Source organism: Callithrix jacchus, chromosome 19 (genome assembly GCF_049354715.1).
Source record: "Callithrix jacchus isolate 240 chromosome 19, calJac240_pri, whole genome shotgun sequence".
Lineage (NCBI taxonomy): Eukaryota > Metazoa > Chordata > Mammalia > Primates > Cebidae > Callithrix > Callithrix jacchus.
In genome coordinates, this window is record NC_133520.1 from 9478720 (window position 1) to 9498631 (window position 19912).

Consider the following 19912-nt stretch of genomic DNA (forward strand, 5'->3'; position numbering starts at 1 on the left):
GCAATTTGTGCCTTGTGTGCTTTTGTGGGTAAAAAGTGTCTATTGCTTGTTTTTCTGAGTAGCTTTTTAAGAATTTCTCTCAATGTATGCTGCTTTTTGATCTGGTATGGTGATAGAAGAGTGGTAACATGGGACTTTGGAAGTGCTCACCTTAATCTTGGCATAGAGATTCATAAATATAGAATAGGATGATAGCAGCTTTTTTTCCTAGAGTTCAACAGAGACATCTTTTGCTTACAAAAAGCCAGAGCAGCTATTGTTTAATTTTTTTCTCATTAGAAAACTCACCAAATGTTTTGGCCCTAAATTCTCTATTTCTTCAAGCCAGCTGGAAAACACCACAAGTTGCAAGGAAACACTAACCCACTAAATTAGTCACACACAAAAATTGATGTATAAAGTCTCTGTTGACCCAATTCTTTCTACTTGCTTTGTTCATTCCACCAATCAGGTTTTATTTACTTTCATAGAAAAGAAATGGAGCCTTTTGAGTACTTGCTTTTACTGTAACTTCCCTCAAATTTATGCCCGCTAGGTCATGCCAGTCACACTGATACCAACATGTTATGTGCATGAGCGTTCAGCATCTGCGTGATAACTGTTTTCAGTGTTGTAGGCTCGGAGTATAATGCAGACCACATTGTGTAGCTCTGGAAATTTCAGATCAGGATACTTCGGACTTAGTGTGGCTTATTTACCAAGGCAATATCCATCAAGAAATACATTCTTGAGAAAATCAATAGTGGTTGTAAATAAGGTAGCTAGCACTTACTCATTACTCACTGCGCTAGGTGATCTGTCCAGCAGATATCACACGTTATTTTATTTAAACATCACACCCTCTGTGAAGTAGGGACTATTGTTTCCCTAATTTTGTGTTAAAAGTTGCTATTTATACTTCTTAAGAGAAAAAACTTCAAGTATGCTCATATAGTTAAAAAGCCAGCTACATTTTTGGTGTGATATTTTCAAAACATTCTTTTGTTTTCATTACAGAAGGTCTTTGAAGGTTTTATTAGTGACAATGTATACCAGGAGTTACAGAATCATTTCCACAGTTAATTGGAGCAACCTGGAGATGGACCCATTCTTGATCCCTGTATTGATCAGTTATATTTATCTTATCTCAACCCATGTATGTTTCCCTGTTCTCAACCAACCATCAGAAGAGTTTCCATAGTGCTCTGTGTGGAGAATTAGAAAGGATTCAGGCATCTCTGGTCCAGCCTTTCTTTGATGAATTCCTGTTGGGGATATAAAAAGATGGTCATCCAGCTTCCATTGACATACCAGGGACAGGGGCAGCATAGAACTCTTTTTCATTAGAAAGTCCTTCTTTGTCTTAAATTGAAGTTTCTTCTTTTGTATAGCAGTCATACCTATCTTTGTAATTCTTGATGTGAACATTTGCTCTTCTATTATTAAATAGTTCCTAAGGATAGACACCATTTCACCTGATCCACTACACTGCACATCTAGTTTGAGTTCTATAGCTCCATCCTTTCTATTAAGAAAACAGCCAAAGCTGAAGTTCTTCTTATGGCTTCTCAGTGACAGCAGTGCTTATTGGAAGGAGAGGACATTGCATCACACAAGTCCCCTTTAAGAAAATTTAGAGTGGACTTGTTTTCCCTATTTAACTTTGGCCTTTTATAGTAAGTTAATAAGGTTTGCCATTAAGCTGAGGGTGGAAACAAAAGGTGGAGTGTGTGTATGGAGTAAAATGTTGGGAGGGTGGGCACAGGTAAGGGGGGATTAGTGCCCAAGAAGTAAAGTGCTTGAAGTGGAAGAGTTTAGATATATGTTATGTGACATGGAAGAAGCCCACTGAATCAAAAAATTCTAACAAAACAAATGGCTATTTTCTAGTCATGTGACAACAATGGAATTGCTTCCAAAAAATGAATCCACTAGGAAGTGGCAACAGCCCCAGAGTTTCTTGCTTCTCTGTGGGGTGGAATCACACAACGGGATTTGTGTTGTTCAATGAGTTCGTGGATTCAGGGATCGGAAACCTTGTGAATTTCAACATAAGTTTCCCAAAGGACACATTCAGGTGTTTGTAATAGCTGGAAGTGCTACACAGTCATACACAGTATTTGCATTCAGTTTGCAAGCAAATGGCTGGCTGGCAACGTGAATTGTTTGCTATTTCTTGCCAACCTATTCTAACTGATGATGAACTCACATTTGTGCTATATTCACAAAAACAAAGCACAAGTGTGTGTGTGTGTGTGCATGTGTGTGTTGTGTGTGTGCACAACTGGAGTAGAGGATGAAGGGCAAGGGGTATACACAAAATGATGGGAGATTATTCATGTCTAGCAAACATACAGAATGACATTTAGTGGAAATAAGAATGGGTTAGGAAATAGATCTGAATTTTAGGCTCGGCTATTCTACTGATCAGCTGAGAGATCTTTGAAATACCACTTTACTTATCTGAGACATAATTTCTTCATTTTATATATTGTGAAATTTGAACTGGAAATTCTCTGAGATTACTTCCAGTAATAACAAGTAAGAGATAAAGTTTTTTGTGTATGTTTTTTTCCTGAATTGACCCCAAGGCTTGGAAACTTGTACAAACTCATCCCTTCCGCCAAATACAGGGTATTTAATGGAGCCCGAATCTAGGACTGCTAGCTCTTAACAGCTCCTTAACATAAGCAGAACTTTCTTGTTTCTCATTTCCCTTAATTTTTCTGCTATTTACTCTTCCTCCTCATTTCTTCTTGTTACTTACTTTTAAGTTTCTTTTGTCTATCTTCCTTCTTCCAATACCTCAACTGAGACACGGGGTCAGTAAATATTACTTGGCATTCTTTGCCTGATCAAGGTTACTGGGATAAAATCCATCAGAAAACTCATAAATCTTTCTGCTTTGACTGAGGTTTATATGTTTTATTTCTAACCTAAGCTGCTTCCCTTCATGTAGGTATTTATAGAGGTAGAAGTCAGTGAGAAGCCACTCTGCTCTACCTTTTTGACTATAAAATTGTTACATTAGAAAAAAAAAATAAAAGCATATCCAAGAGTAGCAGGGCTTCCAAGAGTGAAATCACCATCCCACCAAACAAAGCTGGTTGGGTGTGTTTGTATTCATAGCACTTGTGCCTATTAGTTTCTTCAGTTCATGTATGGGTGAAAGCTGCACAGGCTTTTTACTACAGTTATTTACATATATTTTAAAATCCATCAAAATTTCACTGAACTAATAAACCCAAGGCAGACATACTGTAGGATTTGTGAGGTAATGAATAGCACCCTTTGAAAACTCCATTCTGTTTTGCAGGCAGCCCATAGTGGTCAAAAGTTGTCTAGCTCCCATGTGTGAGAATAATGCTTTCAATAGACCAAACTTTGCTTTGAGGAAGAACAGACCAGCTAATTGGATGATTAATGTTCAGTCCCAGGAAGGAGAGAATTACAGCCCAAATGCATGATTTCATTACTTGATGCACTGAAATACACACACACAAGAAAAATTTTTTTGTTTGGTAACAGAGTTGCCTTCCACATACCAGGATGTGAAGCCCCCTAAGGACTCTTAAGAGTTAAAGAAATACAATTATGAAACTAGAGTATTAGTAATTCTATTCACTTGACAAAGAATGTGTGGCTCTTGACCATCTTTTAAGGACTAACGTATTAGCATAAAAGTCCTTGAGTGTAGAAAGTAGCACTTAGAAAACTTTCTAGCTGCTGATTGTAGAACTTTAAAACCCGAGCTTAGATTGGCCTGGCACTAGTGAATTCAGAGCTTATTCACATTGTGTCAATTTACTGTCATGTATTTTTGATTAGCTGCTTGATATACATGAATATTGCCTTCTCAGCAAACTGCAAGTTGCTTGAGGGTGAGTAAGTGTTTTATTTTTCTAATTTCCCTAGTTTCAGCAGCTGCTGATTTTGGCTATGTCTGGGCATTAAAAGGTTTGGTGTCAAGAAGTTGGGGTGCTAACTGTGGTTTAGTTCTCAGAACTCTGAAGGTATCTGCAAGGGGGGGCCAATAGCTAATCTAAAAAGACTGGAAAACTCCTCAGAACCAGAATGACCAGGGCAAAAGGAAGACCTTGCAGGTAAGATACCTTTATTCTAGTGGGCTCTGGATATTAAAAAGAAAAAAGTGAGAAAAGAAAGGACAGACAGAAGGAAGGAGAAAAGGAAGTAAGGAAAGAAGAGAGGGAGGGAAGGAAGGAAGGGAGGAAGGAAGGGAGGAAGGAAGGGAGGGAGGGAAGGAAGGGAGGGAGGGAGGGAGGGAAGGGAGGAAGGAAGGGAGGGAGGAAGGAAGGGAGGGAGGAAGGGAGGGAGGGAGGGAAGGAGGGAGGGAGGGAAGGAAGGAAGGGAGGAAGGAAGGGAGGGAGGGAGGAATGAAGGAAGCGAGGAAGGGAGGGAGGGAGGGAGGAAGGGAGGGAGGGAAGGAAGGAAGGGAGGAAGGGAGGGAGGGAGGGAAGGAAGGAAGGGAGGAAGGAAGGAAGGAAGGGAGAGAGGAAGGGAGGGAGGGAGGGAAGGAAGGAAGGGAGGGAGGGAGGGAGGGAAGGGAGGGAGGAAGGAATGAAGGAAGCAAGGAAGGAAGGGAGGGAGGGAAGGAGGGAGGGAGGGAAGGAAGGAAGGAAGGAAGGGAGGAAGGAAGGAAGGGAGGAAGGAAGGGAGGGAGGATGAAGGGAGGGAGGAAGGGAGGGAGGGAGGGAAGGAGGGAGGGAGGGAAGGAAGGAAGGGAGGGAGGGAGGAATGAAGGAAGCAAGGAAGGAAGGGAGGGAGGGAGGGAGGAATGAAGGAAGCAAGGAAGGAAGGAAGGGAGGGAGGGAGGAATGAAGGAAGCAAGGAAGGGAGGGAGGGAGGGAGGGAGGGAAGGAAGAAAAAAGTTATAATCATTGGAAAGCAGATAATACTCAGGCCATTTCTACCCATCTATTTCCTTGAGAATCCGGGACATGTTTTCTTTTTAAAAAATATATCTATCCCACTTTACTGACCCTATTCCCCACTGTTTTCCAGTAGCACATCCCCCATGGAAAATGATAAACAAACACTTGGGGTTAAAAGTGGCTAGTTCTATCACTCAGAAAGGAGCAAAGCATCCTGGGAAGTAGAATCTTCCCAGGGGCTCATCTATAACCCCCCTCTGCTTAAGAACTTGTATGCAAGCAACACTATGCTATAGTACAAAGCAGTAATACTATAATTGAATAGTATTTGAAACTCAAAAACTGAAATACAGAACAGTCACCAGCAACATTTTTTTCCTTTCTGAGAGTAACGAATATTTGGAACAGAATCCCAGGCCCAACTGTAAGCAGCACAGAAGCAATTAGATGCTGCCCTCGGAAAAAAAGAGCTTATTGGAAAGGAATGGCCTCTATGGACCCTACTGACCTTCTCCTGTTCCCTGTGTTTCTTACACTCATATGAATAATGAGTGAATTTGAGACCACTATACACCAGGGCTTAGCTCTTTCTGCTTTTTATGTTCTTCATTTGCTACTTCCATATGGTAGAGTAATTCTCCAAAAATTTAGCCCTGGAATATTAACTGGCCATTCTGGGTGGGAAGGGAATGTTAGGCTTATAAAGCAGCTGATAAAAGAGTCTTGCACTGTGCTTAAACAGAGCACACTCTTCTCATATTTACATAAGCAAATGGGATTACCCATTTGCTGTCTACTTCAAAAGTAAAGCTGGCCTAATCACTGACGCTGGGTGCAGGAATTTGTAGATGCGTGCCTTACAGAGCAGAGACCATGATCGTTGCTAATTTGAGATGGAAGCTGTTCTCTGCGGTTTCTCACCCAGTAAAGAGTGAAAACTGCCTAGATGTTCTAAGTGAGCTGAGTGGGGCCCACAGGCTTCTATGATTTAGCAGCTCCAGAGCCAAGAGGTCAGTTTCCCAGGATTCCAGGCCCCCAGCAGAAGCTGACTCTACAATGATAACAGAATCAGATAAGATAAGCACAATTAGCTGTCCTCCTCAGTGCAGCCAAACTGCTTAACTCCGTGGGCAACAATGATCATTCCTGTCATCCTAAAGCCTTTTTTAGTAAATTAGATGTATTAATATTTTCAGCTGGGTTGATGCCTCACAGTGGCAGGGCACTGATCTTATCCATTGTTCCTCAGAAATTGAAAAATAGTGAGGATGATATATTGGCATACTGGTCCATTACCCAATAAAATAGTTTTTCCTTGCTAGTTTCTATGCCATCATGCAATGGAGAAAAGCCACTGGGGCAGATAAAATTTCCATCATTCAGGAAATTGATTTTGTCATTGTCTTATCCAAATGCATTCAATTATTGAGGTTTTTTTGGCTTATGACATTGGCTGAGGTTTAGGGCAGGACATCTAGCTAGAGTCATATTCCATCCTCTTGAAACTTAATGTCTCTGTGTTTTTATGCTGTTTTATGAGGGGATTAACCTCTCCAAGGTTGGAATTTGGCTGCTTTGTATAAACTAACCCTTCCAGAGGGTTTTGATAATTTACTGAACACCACTCCTGGAAACACGGATAGCTGTGTGCTGACAATCCACATTGGCTACTTATGTTTTAAAAGAACAAAGATAAGAATGGTTGAGTGACTTGTCCAAAGCCATAGAATAAATCTGCCTTTGAGATGGTAAAAAAGGAAAAACAAAAACAGGTTTTCTAAGTTCTCACTTTTGTCAAATGCTGAACGGATTGGATTTAGCGGTAAGAAGTGGGATCAGACAGAGTGGATTGCAAAGAGATGCCAGCCGGGCTGCAGACTGTGCTTTGGATCTGGAGAGAAGCAATTTAGCTGAGTAGCAGGTTCCTTTAGGCTTCATACAAAAGGACAATAAAGAATGGCTCAGAAGCACACCAGAAATCTAAAGTCTGAGGGCAAGGCTGTGGTGGGAGCCTGAACTCATTGGAATCAAGAGAAGTGAATCAGCCATAGGTTGGCCTTTTTCACTCACTAATGTTCTTGCTGAGGAGGCTCATTTGTATTGACTCAACTAATCTTGTGACCTGGATCCGGGGCACTTTGATAGTAACACGAAAGTCTGATCTAACCCTACTGAGATTGACTTCCGGTGTGCTTCTGAATGAAGACAGTTTTGACTCGAAAAGGTCATTATAAAACAGACATGTAAGAAAAGTTAGCTGCCAAAATCTGAAGATTTTGACTGCGATTGGGATTAGGAGGTTTGCTTCCAATATCTTGGCAGAACTAGGTATAGGAGGGCAAGAAGCATCATTCTCATGTTCTTCCCAACTCTTCTGTTACTGGGGTCATCATCTTGTTGGAAGTTTCTTTGCTCTGACAAAAGAATGAATAGATGGCCTGAGAGACCCTTCTGCATTCCCAAATAGTTGAAACAGTGAAGTGTTATGTGGTAATCTTCTGTTTAGTAGTGGCTGGTGAATTTCCTGGGTCTCTCTCACCCTTTGCTTTCCTCCAACATATACTTTCTCTATGCTCTCTAAATGAAAATTTAATATTCAGTTGAGTGTTTAACTCTGGTTCTCAAGGCAGCAGATTTCTCTTTTCCATTCGATTCTGTCTAGTAAGGGTTGGAACTACTATCAAACTGAGCTTCCTATGCGTTCATTTGAAATGACTCTGTAGATGATAATGACCCAGGTTCAACCAAGCAGGAGGGGAGCTGAAAGATATTTCAGACTTCTGTGGATAATAAATCAAGTCTAGGAGACAATGTTTTACATTTACGTTCATTTATTTTATCCTTACAATAAACACAAGGTTTCTAGGTCAGCAGCAGACTGATGATCTGTGTCTCCGTTCTACATGTCCATTTCTTTTTCAGGGCACCATGATGACATTACAAATCTTGGAGCTCATACAGGAGCAGCTGCACAACTGTCTTTTCTTCCCTCCTGGGAGAAGAAATAAAACCCTTTGCTTTCTAATGGGAGCAAATCTTCTCTAAGTAGAGAAGGGAAGGGCCCTAGGGTGTTAGAATCCTTTGAAATGTGAACATATGGCTCCAGGGGAGAGAAACTTGTAAATCTATCCTAGGTAACTTACTATCCTTAACTGTATACCCTTGTTTGCCATTCACTCACTTTCTAACCCAGATTGCTCAGAAACCCCAGAGCATGCAGAGCTGTGAAAATATTCCCATTGTTTTCTGTTACTAGGCGGCTCAACTAAGGAGTCAAGTGCCACAGATTAAAAGAGGCAAGCAGAAATTCAGAAGTCAGTCAGGAGGAATGAGATTGTTGGACTCTGCGGATGGTGGAAGGGCTATTTTCTCTTTCTGTCTGTTGGTTGTGGGTAGCCCTAGGCCAGGGGGTATCAATAAAGTTGGTGGTGGGAAACACTGCCTCAGATTGGGAAGATAAGAGAAAGTAGAATGACCTGGTAGCTAGTTCTAGTCGCGGCAGAGGTAGCAATGGCATAGTTACTAGGATATGGTATTCACAATTAAACAAAGGGAAAGGAAACTAGAATTTATTATCACAGCTACATGCTAGACGCTACATTCCACATGTTCTTCTGTTTTCATTGCACACCTACCTATCCTGTTTTACTGATAAGAAAACTGAAGCTAATATAACAACCTTCGAAAAAAACATAATGCTACATGGTAGTAGAGCTAATGTAAGAGACCAACCTTGCCTGACTGCAGACTCCATGATACTTACATTCTACCATGCTGTGTCTGAGCAACTGCTCTACAACCCACTTAGCTTATTGGAGCCTTCATTTTCTCATCTGCAAAATGAAAATAAATAAAAATCATAAATTGGTCTGCTTTTTGTTAGGCTGCTTACAAATTAGGTGATGTAAATATTTTACAAAGTAATATGCTACACAAATTCTAGTTGATTTTATTATTGTACAAAGCTAGTAAAATATTGTTACGGTTTTAACGTTTTGGAACCTAAGTCATTTCTAATTTTTTACCATTATATTTAGTGCTCCTATGAGCATCTTAGTTCATCTTGTTTTTTCTTCCTCCTATTTAATTATTTCCTTATATGTGGGCAAACTGAGATCCAGAGAGAGTAAGTGATTGTCTAGGATTCCACCATAGGTGGGAGTTTCCACATTATTTAAAATTATATCCTGACTGTGGGATAAGACGTTGTTCAGTATAGGAGTGGAGCCTGGGAAAGGTTGCTTGAAAAACTGATCTGTGAGCTGGTAGTCTTGTTCTCAAACTCTAACAACTAAGTAAATGAATAAGTTAAACTATGTTTCAAAACTGGGGTGGGTAAGTATTATTTAGAATTATATTGGAGTAGAGGAGGAAGGAAATTCCTGAGGGAAATGCCTTTGAACCAGTGGAATGGAGATGGTGATCTTTGTCTTGTAGCCCTAATAGCTTTGGCTGTGGAGAAAAAAAATTAATTCTTAAGCGATGCAGTTGAATGGATTGACCAGGAAGCCCCAAGGGAGGTGGGTGTGGAACATGCAAGGAAGTACTTTTCATAAATTAAAACAGAATATTTTGTCACATGGTGGTTCTATTAAGCCCACTACATAATTCGTTTCAGCTCACTTTTCTGGCACACAATTGGTGCTTCCTCCCCATCTCTAGGGGTTAGAAGGGATTAAAATTTCCAAAAATCACATGGACTCTCTTGTTGGCTTTAAAAGATGATGAAACCCAAAGAATTTCACAGTGCTTAACTTACCATCAGCTGTGGTCTGAAATTAGGAACCTGGGACATAGTATTTTAAGGAAGGACTTTTTTTGTTTTTAAGATTGTTACTTTTATTTTTCTTTTTTTAAAATTATACTTTTGTTCTGGGGTACATGTGCAGATCTTGCAGGTTTGTTACATAGTTATACACATGCCATGGTGGTTTGCTGCCTCCACCCCCCATTCACCTACTTTAGGTATTTCTCCCAATGTTATCCCTCCTCAGTCTCCCCAACTCCTGCTATGCCTCCCACTAGCTGCACACCCCCTCAACAGACCCAAGTGGGTGATATTGCCCTCCCTGTGTCCATGTGTTCTCACTATTCAGCACCCATCTATGAGTGTTGAAGAGATCAACAATATAGATAGACCGTTATCCAGACTAATAAAAAAGAAAAGAGAAGAATCAAATAGATGCAATAAAAAATGATAAAGGGGATATCACCACCAATTCCACAGAAATACAAACTACCATCAGAGATTACTACAAACAACTCTATACACATAAACCAATAAATCTAGAAGAAATGGATAAATTCCTGGACACTTACACCCTTCCAAGACTAAACTAGGAAGAAGTTGAATCCCTGAATAGACCCATAACAAGGTCTGAAGTTGAGGCAGCAATTAATAGCCTACCAACCAAAAGAAGTCCACGTTCAGATGAGTTCACAGCTGAATTCTACCAGACATACAAAGAGGAGCTGGTACCACTCCTTCTGAAACTATTCCAAACAATACAAAAAGAGAGAATCCTCCCTAATTCATTTTATGAGGCCAACATCATCCTGATACCAAAACCTGGCAGAGACACAACTAAAAAGGAAAATTTCAGGTCAATATCCATGATGAACATTGATGCAAAAATCTTCAATAAAATACTGTGAAACCAAATGCAACAGCACATCAAAAAGCTTATCTATCACTATCAAGTGGCTTTATCCCAAGGATGCAAGGCTGGTTCAACATATGCAAATCTATAAATGTAATCCATCACATAAACAGAACCAAAAACAACAAATACATAATTATCTCAATAGATGCAGAAAAGGCCTTCAATCAAAATTCAAAGTGCTTTATGCTAAAAACTCTCAATAAACTAGGTAATGATGGAATGTATCTCAAAATAGTAAAAGCTATTTATGACAAACCCATAGCCAATTATCATACTGAATGAGCAAAAACTGGAAGCATTCCCTTTGAAATCTGGCACTAGACAAGAATGCCCTCTCTTAACACTCCTATTCAATATAGTATTGGAAGTTCTAGCCAGAGCAATCAGGCAAGAAAAAGAAATAAAGTGTATTTAGTTAGGAAAGGAGGAAGTCAAATTGTCTGTATTTGCAGACAACATGATTGTATATTTAGAAAACCCCATCTCTCAGCCCAAAATCTCCTGAAACTGATAAGCAACTTTAGCAAAGTCTCAGGATACAAAATCAATGTGCAAAAATCACAAGCATTCCTATATACCAATAACAGACAGAGAGCCAAATCATGAGCAAACTCCCATTCACAATTGCCACAAAGAGAATAAAATACCTAGGAATACACTAACAAAGGACGTGAAGGACCTCTTCAAGGAGAACTACATACCACTGCTCAAGGAAATAAGAGTGGACACAAACAGATGAAGAAACATTCCATGCTCATGGTTAGGAGGAATCAATATTGTGAAAGTAGCCATACTGCCTGAAGTAATTTATAGATTCAATGCTATCCCCTTCAAGCTACCATTGACCTTCTTCATGGAACTGGGAAAAACCACCTTAAACTTTATATGGAACCAAAAAAGAGCCTGCATAGCCAAGACAATCCTAGGCAAAAAGAACAAAGCTGGAGGCATCATGCTACCTGACTTCAAACTATACCACAAGGCTACAGTAATCAAAACAGCATGGTCCTAGTACCAAAACAGAGATATAGACCAATGGAACAGAACAGAAGCCTCAGAAGTAATGCCACACATCTACAACCATCTGATCTTTGACAAACCTGACAAAAGCAAGCAATGGAGAAAGGATTCCCTGTTTAATAAATCGTGTTGGGAAAACTGGCTAGCCACGTGCAGAAAGCCAAAACTGGACTTCTTCCTTAACACCTTATACAAAAATTAGCTCCAGATGGATTAAAGATTTAAACATAAGACCTAACACCATAAAAACCCTAGAAGAAAACCTAGGCAATACCATTCAGGACATAGGCATAGGCAAGGACTTCATGACTAAGGAAGGACTCCTTTTATTGTTTGCGGAGATAGATTTTGCAGGAGCAGTGGCAATGGGCAATGAAGAGTGCTTGATGGCATACTGTCCACCTTCTATATGTAAAAACTCCTAGATCGCAGGTCAGATTTCTTGAATGTGTGGTATGAAGGTGTGCATATGCTTTAGGCTTTTATTATTTTAAACTTCTACTTAATTATAATGTCACATATTATTCTTCAAGCTTCATATTGTAGCTAATTTTAAAAATAAGAACCTTATAGGTCTGATTCTGTCAAAACAGTGTTTAACAGATGGTTGCATACACGGTAGGAGTGGTGGTAATGAAATCTGAATTTCTCATCATGGTGTACAAGACTTCTGGTGATCTGGACCCAGCTTATATCTTTGATCTAATCTCTTGTCACCTCCCTTATTCCCTGTTTCTGACTTCCACGGGCCTCTGTGTTGTTCCTCTGCTCTTCCCACCTTAAGGTTGTGAAACTCCCCTCCATGACTTTTACTTGCTAACTGAGAAGGTCATTGTCCAAGAGGGTCCTCTTTAAAGAACCTTCCCTGACCATCTTGTATCAACTTGAACCAACCAATTCCAGTCATTCTCTATCCCATTATGCTGCCTTACTTTGTTTCTAATACTGACCTTTCTGTGACCTTATTTTATGTATCTGTTTATGTGTTTAATGTTTATCTCTTCTATCAGAAGGCAGGCTCCATAAATGAGGGTCCCTGTCTGTTTTACTTGCTGCTGTACCTACAGTGTCTAGAACAGTGCCTGGAAAACCTTAGGTATTCAATAAATATTTGTTAAAGAAATGAATCAGAGAAGGAAAATGATATGAGGAGAGACTGAAGGAGAAACATATCAGAGCTATTTTCAGTGAGTTGGCCCTTGTGCAGTGCCAAGGTTAAGGGCATCAAACCCCCTGAGCAGTCAAACATCTATGTATAACTTTTGACTCCCCCAAAACTTAACTCCTAATAGCCTGCTATTGACTGGAAGCCTTAAAATACCATAAACAGTCAATTAACCCATATTTTGTATGTTACATGTATTATATACTATATTCTTACAATAAAGCATACTAGAGAAAAGAAAATATTAAGAAAATAATGAAGAATAGAAAATATATTTCCCGTTTGTTAAATGGAAGTGCATCATCCTAAAGATCTTCATCTTCATCATCTTTGCCTTGAATAGACTAAGGAAAAGGAAGAAGAAGGGGGGTTGGTTTTGCTGTCTCAGGGGTGGCAGAGGTGGAAGCAAATCCACACAGACGTGGACACAGGCAACTCAAACTCATGTTGTTCAAGGGTCAACTGTAATGACCACTTTTATTGCACTGATGAAAATAATTCTAGGTAACCTAATTGGCGAGTTTCCTTTCCTTTTGATTGCTAAGATACTTGAATTATTAAATAATTCCATACCTGCTTTTATTTGCACCATTAGATTGAACCAGCTTAGATGGAGGTGTGTTTTATATTCCCTAAGAGCACTAGCTTGCCTGATTTGTTTGTTGGTTTGTTTATTCATTTTACCATTTTACTTTTTATTTGATTTTATGATTCTAAATAAACTCCTTCATCTACTCTGGATCTGTTTGTGTTGATCCTCCAAATTAGAGTGAATCACAAGAAACAAAACCATCGTGGGTGTTTTAGACAGAAGGTGATTTAATACAGAGAATTACGTGCCTATAAAGTTAGTGGAAGGACTGAAGGGGTTAGGATCAAGGTCCCAGCACATGACTGTTCATGGTTGTGGCCAAGGCATCAGCAGGCTGCTGCTGTGCTGCTGTGGTCCCTGCTGCTGCCTCCTGACATTCATGAGACTGGTTATTTGATACTGCAACCCTGCAAGTGACCAGCTGCTGTGGTTTGGATATGGTTCATTCCCACCAAAATGCATGTTGAAATTTGATTCTCAATGTGGTGATGTTGGAGGTGGGGCCTAGTGGGAGGTATTTGGGCCATAGAGGCGGATCCCTCATGAATAGATTAATGCCCTCCCACAGGGTCAGGGGTGAGTCAGTAAATTAGTTCTTAGGACAGAGTGTTGTTCAAAAGAGTCTGGCTTCCTTGGTTTCTTTCTTTTGCTTCCTCTTTCCCTATGTGAGCTCTTGGCACGGGCCAGCTTCCCTTCCATTTTCCACCATGAGTAGAAAAGCAGCATGAGGTTCTAACCAGAGTCAGCGGCCCAATCTTGGACTCTTCAGCCACCAGAATTATAAGCCAAATAAAGTTCTTTAATTTGTAAATGACACAGACTCAGATATTCTGCTATAGCAATACAAAACAGACTAAGACACCAGCAAAATGGCCTCTCAATAGTTACATCTTTATGGCACGATTTGCCAGAAGTGACAACTGCATGAAAATAGCCTCCTTTGCTTATCTCTAAATCTCAGGCAAATACATCTGACTGGTAGAATCTAATTTGTATTCACTACCCCAGTAGCTAAGAAGTGTGGGAAATGTAGACTTTAGCTTGTCTCACTCTGCAGATCAAGGAGGAAGGAGGGTTAAATAGGGGTTGAACAAAGAAACCCACAGTACCTGCCGTACTTCTTTGACTGCTAAATGTCATCTGCCTTTCTCTTACTTAATCTGCACTAGTCCATCTCTAAGGCCCTGTTCTGCCATTAGACTCTTGCCCTGTTGCTGTCTGATTTCTTACAAGATTACATTAGCAAAGGTGATTTTTTTTCTTCCCCATGAAGGGATGACATGTTTCCTGACACATGAACAGAAAATTCAGGCATTTGGAAAGGTGTAGTAATCTCAGATTATCACCAGAATAGAAAACAGACTCAAAATGTCTCATTCATAAGTACAGGTGATCATGTTCGCTTTATTAAAAGCTAAAAACAGCCACATTTTCGGCTTAGAGTGACTGCAGAGACATAAGAATTCTGTAGAAGCCTTCTACTTAGGAGGAGAGCTGAAGGTAGACTTTTTTCTCAGAGCAAGAAACTTGCTGTTCTGATATGGACATGTGGGATATGTTATAGTGCACAGTTGCCCTGTCCTCTGAAAAAAAATGCTGATTCTGCAACTGAGTGTGGCCTGAAAAAGCTTGTCCATGTGGAAGACACAAGCCCAGGTCTTAACCACTTTTCCCTTTGCACAGCCTTATTCTCCAGGAGGCCACAAGTACATCATGTTAATTCAGACTTTTCAAAACCATGAAACCACTGAATATCTCAATATCCGCGTGTGGACCCTCATTTGCCTACTCTGTGTTAACAGAGAAACATTTGGTTTTAAACAAGACTTTATTTAAGGGGAAAAAGTGTATAGGATTACATTTGAAAATGCAATTACTGAAAAGATAAACCATATGTTGTAGTCTTTGTTTTACCTCCTTTTCACTGAGGCCTGCTTTCAAGAGTTCATTTGGAGGTGTATGGAAATTCTAATTCTATAACCAAGCTGGGTAATCTGAGTGTACTTACTCACCAGTCATATGTGTTTACATCTTGATGTCGTTACTGCCAGAGTATCTTATAGTCCAGTGATATACTTTTACTTAAAAAGAGCACAAAATATCGACTCAGAGATGCTGAGCTTGGGGCTCCACACCTGCCTCCCTCCTCTTCCTACTGCCACCTTCCTCACAGACCAAATAAAGGGAGGTTTTCATCAAGATAAAGAGATTCGGGGCTGGAGGAGTGGGGGAGGAATAGGTAAAGAATAAAAATTGTGTTTTCTGGTCCCTTTGACTTCAGGTTGAGTAGGTTGTGTCTGTGCCACACTAGGACTAGACAACATGTGAACCAGGAGCAGAATATTAACAGCCAGATGTGTGCTCACAGATGTCAAAATCCATTATGGGTCCCCACTCAAAATCTTTTACAAATGCTACTTCTGACTTTTAGTAAGCAGAATTGATAACTTTCTTCCAAAAGGGGGAAAAAAAGGGGAACTAACCATGGCAGTAATTTATGCCTGTTGTAAATTTACCTGTCAATTTTTTATGTACAACTTGGGTTCTTTTTGATAGATAAAGGTAATAGCCCAAAATGTTTGAAGTTGATAAGGGCTACTTTTCTGCCACAACCTTGTTTCAAAGTTATAATGAAAGCAAGCTTTTGGTAAATTTCATTGTTAGGGTAGACATTTTTAAACAAACCTTTATGAGCAGGCAAGCACAGTACAGTCTGCTCTGTAAGCCCAATGTGATCCCAGTTCTCTATTTTTTCAGTTGCTCCAAGCAACATTCTTCAGGAAAGGTTAGCCCAAGGAAAAGGAGACAGCATTCTAGAGGCAGACTTCTATTATCTCTTTAGCAGCAACAGGTAACAGAAATTTAGTGATAACTGAGAAATCCTTGTAAACCAGTGGTTGAATATAGGACTATAGTAAGGAAAAATTGTGAAAGAGTTATAAATGAACCAAAAGATTAGTAGGTGTTTTCAGTAGAAAAATATGCATTTTTTTTTTTTGAGACGGAGTTTCGCTCTGGTTACCCAGGCTGGAGTGCAATGGTGCGATCTGGGCTCACCGCAACCTCCGCCTCCTGGGTTCAGGCAATTCTCCTGCCTCAGCCTCCCGAGTAGCTGGGATTACAGGCACGCGCCACCATGCCCAGCTAATTTTTTGTATTTTTAGTAGAGACGGGGTTTCACCATGTTGACTAGGATGGTCTCGATCTCTTGACCTTGTGATCCACCCGCCTCGGCTTCCCAAAGTGCTGGGATTACAGGCTTGATCCACCGTGCCCGGCCTAAAAATATGCACTGTTTAGAGCAGGAGTCGCCAATCCCCAGCTGGTAGTGTCTGTGGACTGTTAGGAACCAGGCTGCACAGCAGGAGGCGAGCAGCAGGTGAGCAAGCATGACCAATTGAGCTCAGCCTCCTGTCATTAGATTCTCATAGGAGCCCAGACTCTATTGTGAACTGGGCATGTGAGGGATCTAGGTTGTATGCTCCTTATGAGAATCTAATGCGTGATGATCTGAGGTGAACATTTTTAGCCTGAAATTATACCCCTCCCCGCCCCCTGCATCCTGTGGAATAATTGTCTTCCACAAAACTGGCCCCTGGTTCCAAAAGTGCTGGGAACCACTGCTTTAAAGAACACCTTTTTGATTATTGGATTCTATGTAGTGTCTGCTTTTCATTTTCTGAGCTATTTTGGATATAAGTGAACTTGTAGAAAACTGGCGGTAGGGCAGATAATTCTTATCTATACACATGCAAATAAATTCTGTCTAGTGGAGGTTCAATTGACTTCCCCTCCCTACAGTGGAAGAAACCAGTTTTGTAACTATTTAAGAAATTCATTTCAGCATTACTCATGGGCTTATGTTTGTCTGGTCTTAGAGGTCTTCTCTGAATAAGCTGTTACTTCTTCTCTGGTTTCCTCATTAGTTAATGAGGCAAATAAAATCTTTCATACATACATGTTCTTTTTATATTATAAAGAGTCATGATTTTACTGATTTTTAAAAATTTATTCTCACCACCAAACATAAGGGCTAATTTGGGCCTGGCCAGATTTTTATAGGCTGTTCACCACAGAGTGAGGAGTGAATCCAAAATATTTCATCCAGTTTCCAATCTATATATCTTAAATATCTTTAATTTTATAAAATATTTTATTCAATCTATATATCTTGAATATATTTAAATTTCACTAATAAACTTCCACTTTTAACATTTGTCATTCTAAATGCTGATTGGAGAATCTAGCTTATTATGTTCAATATCAAAGCTTCAGGGGTTGATCTAGATATGACTAATAGAAGTGCTTGTATTTCTAACGTTGCCTTCCTACTAAAATTATAATTGCTTTCCCTGGAGTGCAGATTTTCAGTCAGAGGAAGTGACTGACTCTCTTTAGAGCTAAAGCTTAATTTTTTTTTTTAAGATGGAGTCTCACTCTGTCACCTAGGCTCTGACTCCTAGGCTAGTGGCATGATCTCAGCTCACTGCAACCTCCGCCTTCCGGGTTCAAGCAAATCTCCTGCCTAAGGCTCTAGAATAGCTGGGATTACAGGCAAGCACCACAATGCCTGGCTAATTTCTATATTTTTAGTAGAGACGGGGTTTCATCATGTTGGTCAGCCTGGTCTCGAACTCCTGGACTCAGGTGATCCACTCGCCTTCGCCTCCCAAAGACCTGGGATTACAGGCATAAGCCACTGCACCCGATCTCAAACTTAAATAGCATATTTATAGTAGTATAAGACCTACGGTGGTGTATTTTAATATATATTACAAACATCATAACATTGGCTTTTAAAGAAATTAAGACAAATCTTCAAGTTGAAAATTTCACATTCTAACAGTGCATTAGTTCATGTAATCTTTAAACAAAGTAATTTGGTATTCATATTGCTAGAAAATGAAAAGTTGATAAAATCTCAGTTGAGTTGAAGTGAGTTCTAATGAGTATTATAAAGCTATTCACAGAAATCTGCAGAAACAATTTGAATATTCGACCTCAATATAATGTATTTTTGGAAAAGGGAGAGGAAAGATTTACAGAAAGTAGATAGTAATTTACATATAATAGTGCTTTACATTTATATGCCATTGATAATCATTTCAAAGTGAACTTTGAAATAGCAGTGACCCCCAAAAAGACAACAGCATTTCAAGCCCATTGGGCTAAGATTATTCCTAAGGAGAAGCAATTTTTCTTCAGTGTGAAGGGAGGTGAGGAAGACATATTTAAAGAAAGAATATTTGTGTTACAGCAGGAACTTAGCTCAGAAAATGTTTTCTTCTCGCCTAATGCTACAGAGAAACCCACATGAATATAAAGGAGAGTTTCCTACTTAAAGCCATAGGACGGAGTTCATCTGAATCTGAGAGGGACCTCACTTACAGGTTTGACACTGTATGGAATTGTGCAATAAAAATCAGGAACAAGCTTACCAGTTAGAGACACAGTAAAAGTTCTATTGCAAATCTTGGGGCAGTTGAAGCCAAAGTCCCATATAAGATGGAAACCTTCAACAGTTCCAGAGAAATTGAGGACTGACCACTTTATGAGGGACACAATCAGAGCAGCTTGGTTCAATGAGACTTGTAGCTATAAGCAGTCTGGATTAGAGAAAGTATGGAGACAACAGAAAAAGGAAATGGGGGAAAATATTTCTCTCAACAATTTGGCTAAGGGGCTCATTAACACTCTAGATAAGGTTTTTGATTAATTTTCATCAGAACTACATTCTTCAATTTGCAAGCAATATGTAATTTGCTGTACACTTTTATTCTTGGGATGTTACAAACTCATGCTCTTCCAGGATATTTTAGTGTATATAAAATTTCAAAAAAGTAACCAAGTTAAAGAAATAAAATGCAGCTTAAAACCTTTTAGGTTATGTTAAGAAGTATTTGAATCAGGAGAACCTAATAGTGTTTTAGTTCTGTCTTCATAGATCTATTAAGGTTCTTTTATAAAAAATGGTTAGAACAACAGAGTTTCATTGGATCAGTCAGCTCTTATTTCCACCCTGTGGTTTTTCACCTCTGTTATTTTGCCATGCTCTCCCTTTTGTCTAGAATCACCTTTTCCACTTCAACATCAGCACTCTTCTGTCTCCTGCCTCCAAACAGCAGGATAACTTATCCTCTCAAACAGCTTACATTGAATTTTTGCTAAAAACCTTCACTGTCCCACACCTGTGTGCTACCCTGTGCATGACCCTATGATTGCATTCGTGCATTTTACTTAAATTATATTTCCAACTCAGTATTCCCAAGCTGTGAACCCTTTGGGGTCAGAAGCTGTGTCTTATCCATCATTGTACCCTTAGCACCTTGCACTGTTTGTCCAGCACACAGTCTCCCAACATTAAGTGGAAGATTGGAGGGGTGAGTGAACTGTAATTTAGGGCTCATTGAATTCAATTGTCTTCATTTTGCAAAATAGAAAATGAAGGCCCACCCTTCTTTCTTTGCAATGTGCCAGATTGGAGAATGTTCTATAAAACACTTGAAAATGGCATATAAAACATCATTAACATTATCTCCCATGCACAGAGTAAGTCGCAATTACCAGGTACTCAGTTAAAATGGAAAATGAAAACCATGTG

General features: G+C 39.7%; 1 protein-coding gene across 12 annotated transcripts in view; it reads left to right on the plus strand.

The window, feature by feature from the left end:
* The window catches only part of LOC108589162 (uncharacterized), a 434713-nt gene that overhangs the window by 295380 nt on the left and 119421 nt on the right, over positions 1 to 19912 (plus strand). The window contains exons 1-2 of one of the 12 annotated variants that reach the window (XR_013529714.1): positions 4881 to 16162; positions 18615 to 18701. The exons of 9 other annotated variants lie outside the window; for them this stretch is intronic. The gene's annotated coding sequence lies outside the window, so the exon portion shown is untranslated. Of the gene's footprint in view, positions 3026 to 4880; positions 16163 to 17458; positions 18702 to 19912 lie in introns of those variants that run through there. 2 more of the 12 variants (XR_013529704.1, XR_013529712.1) reach the window with 2 other exon arrangements.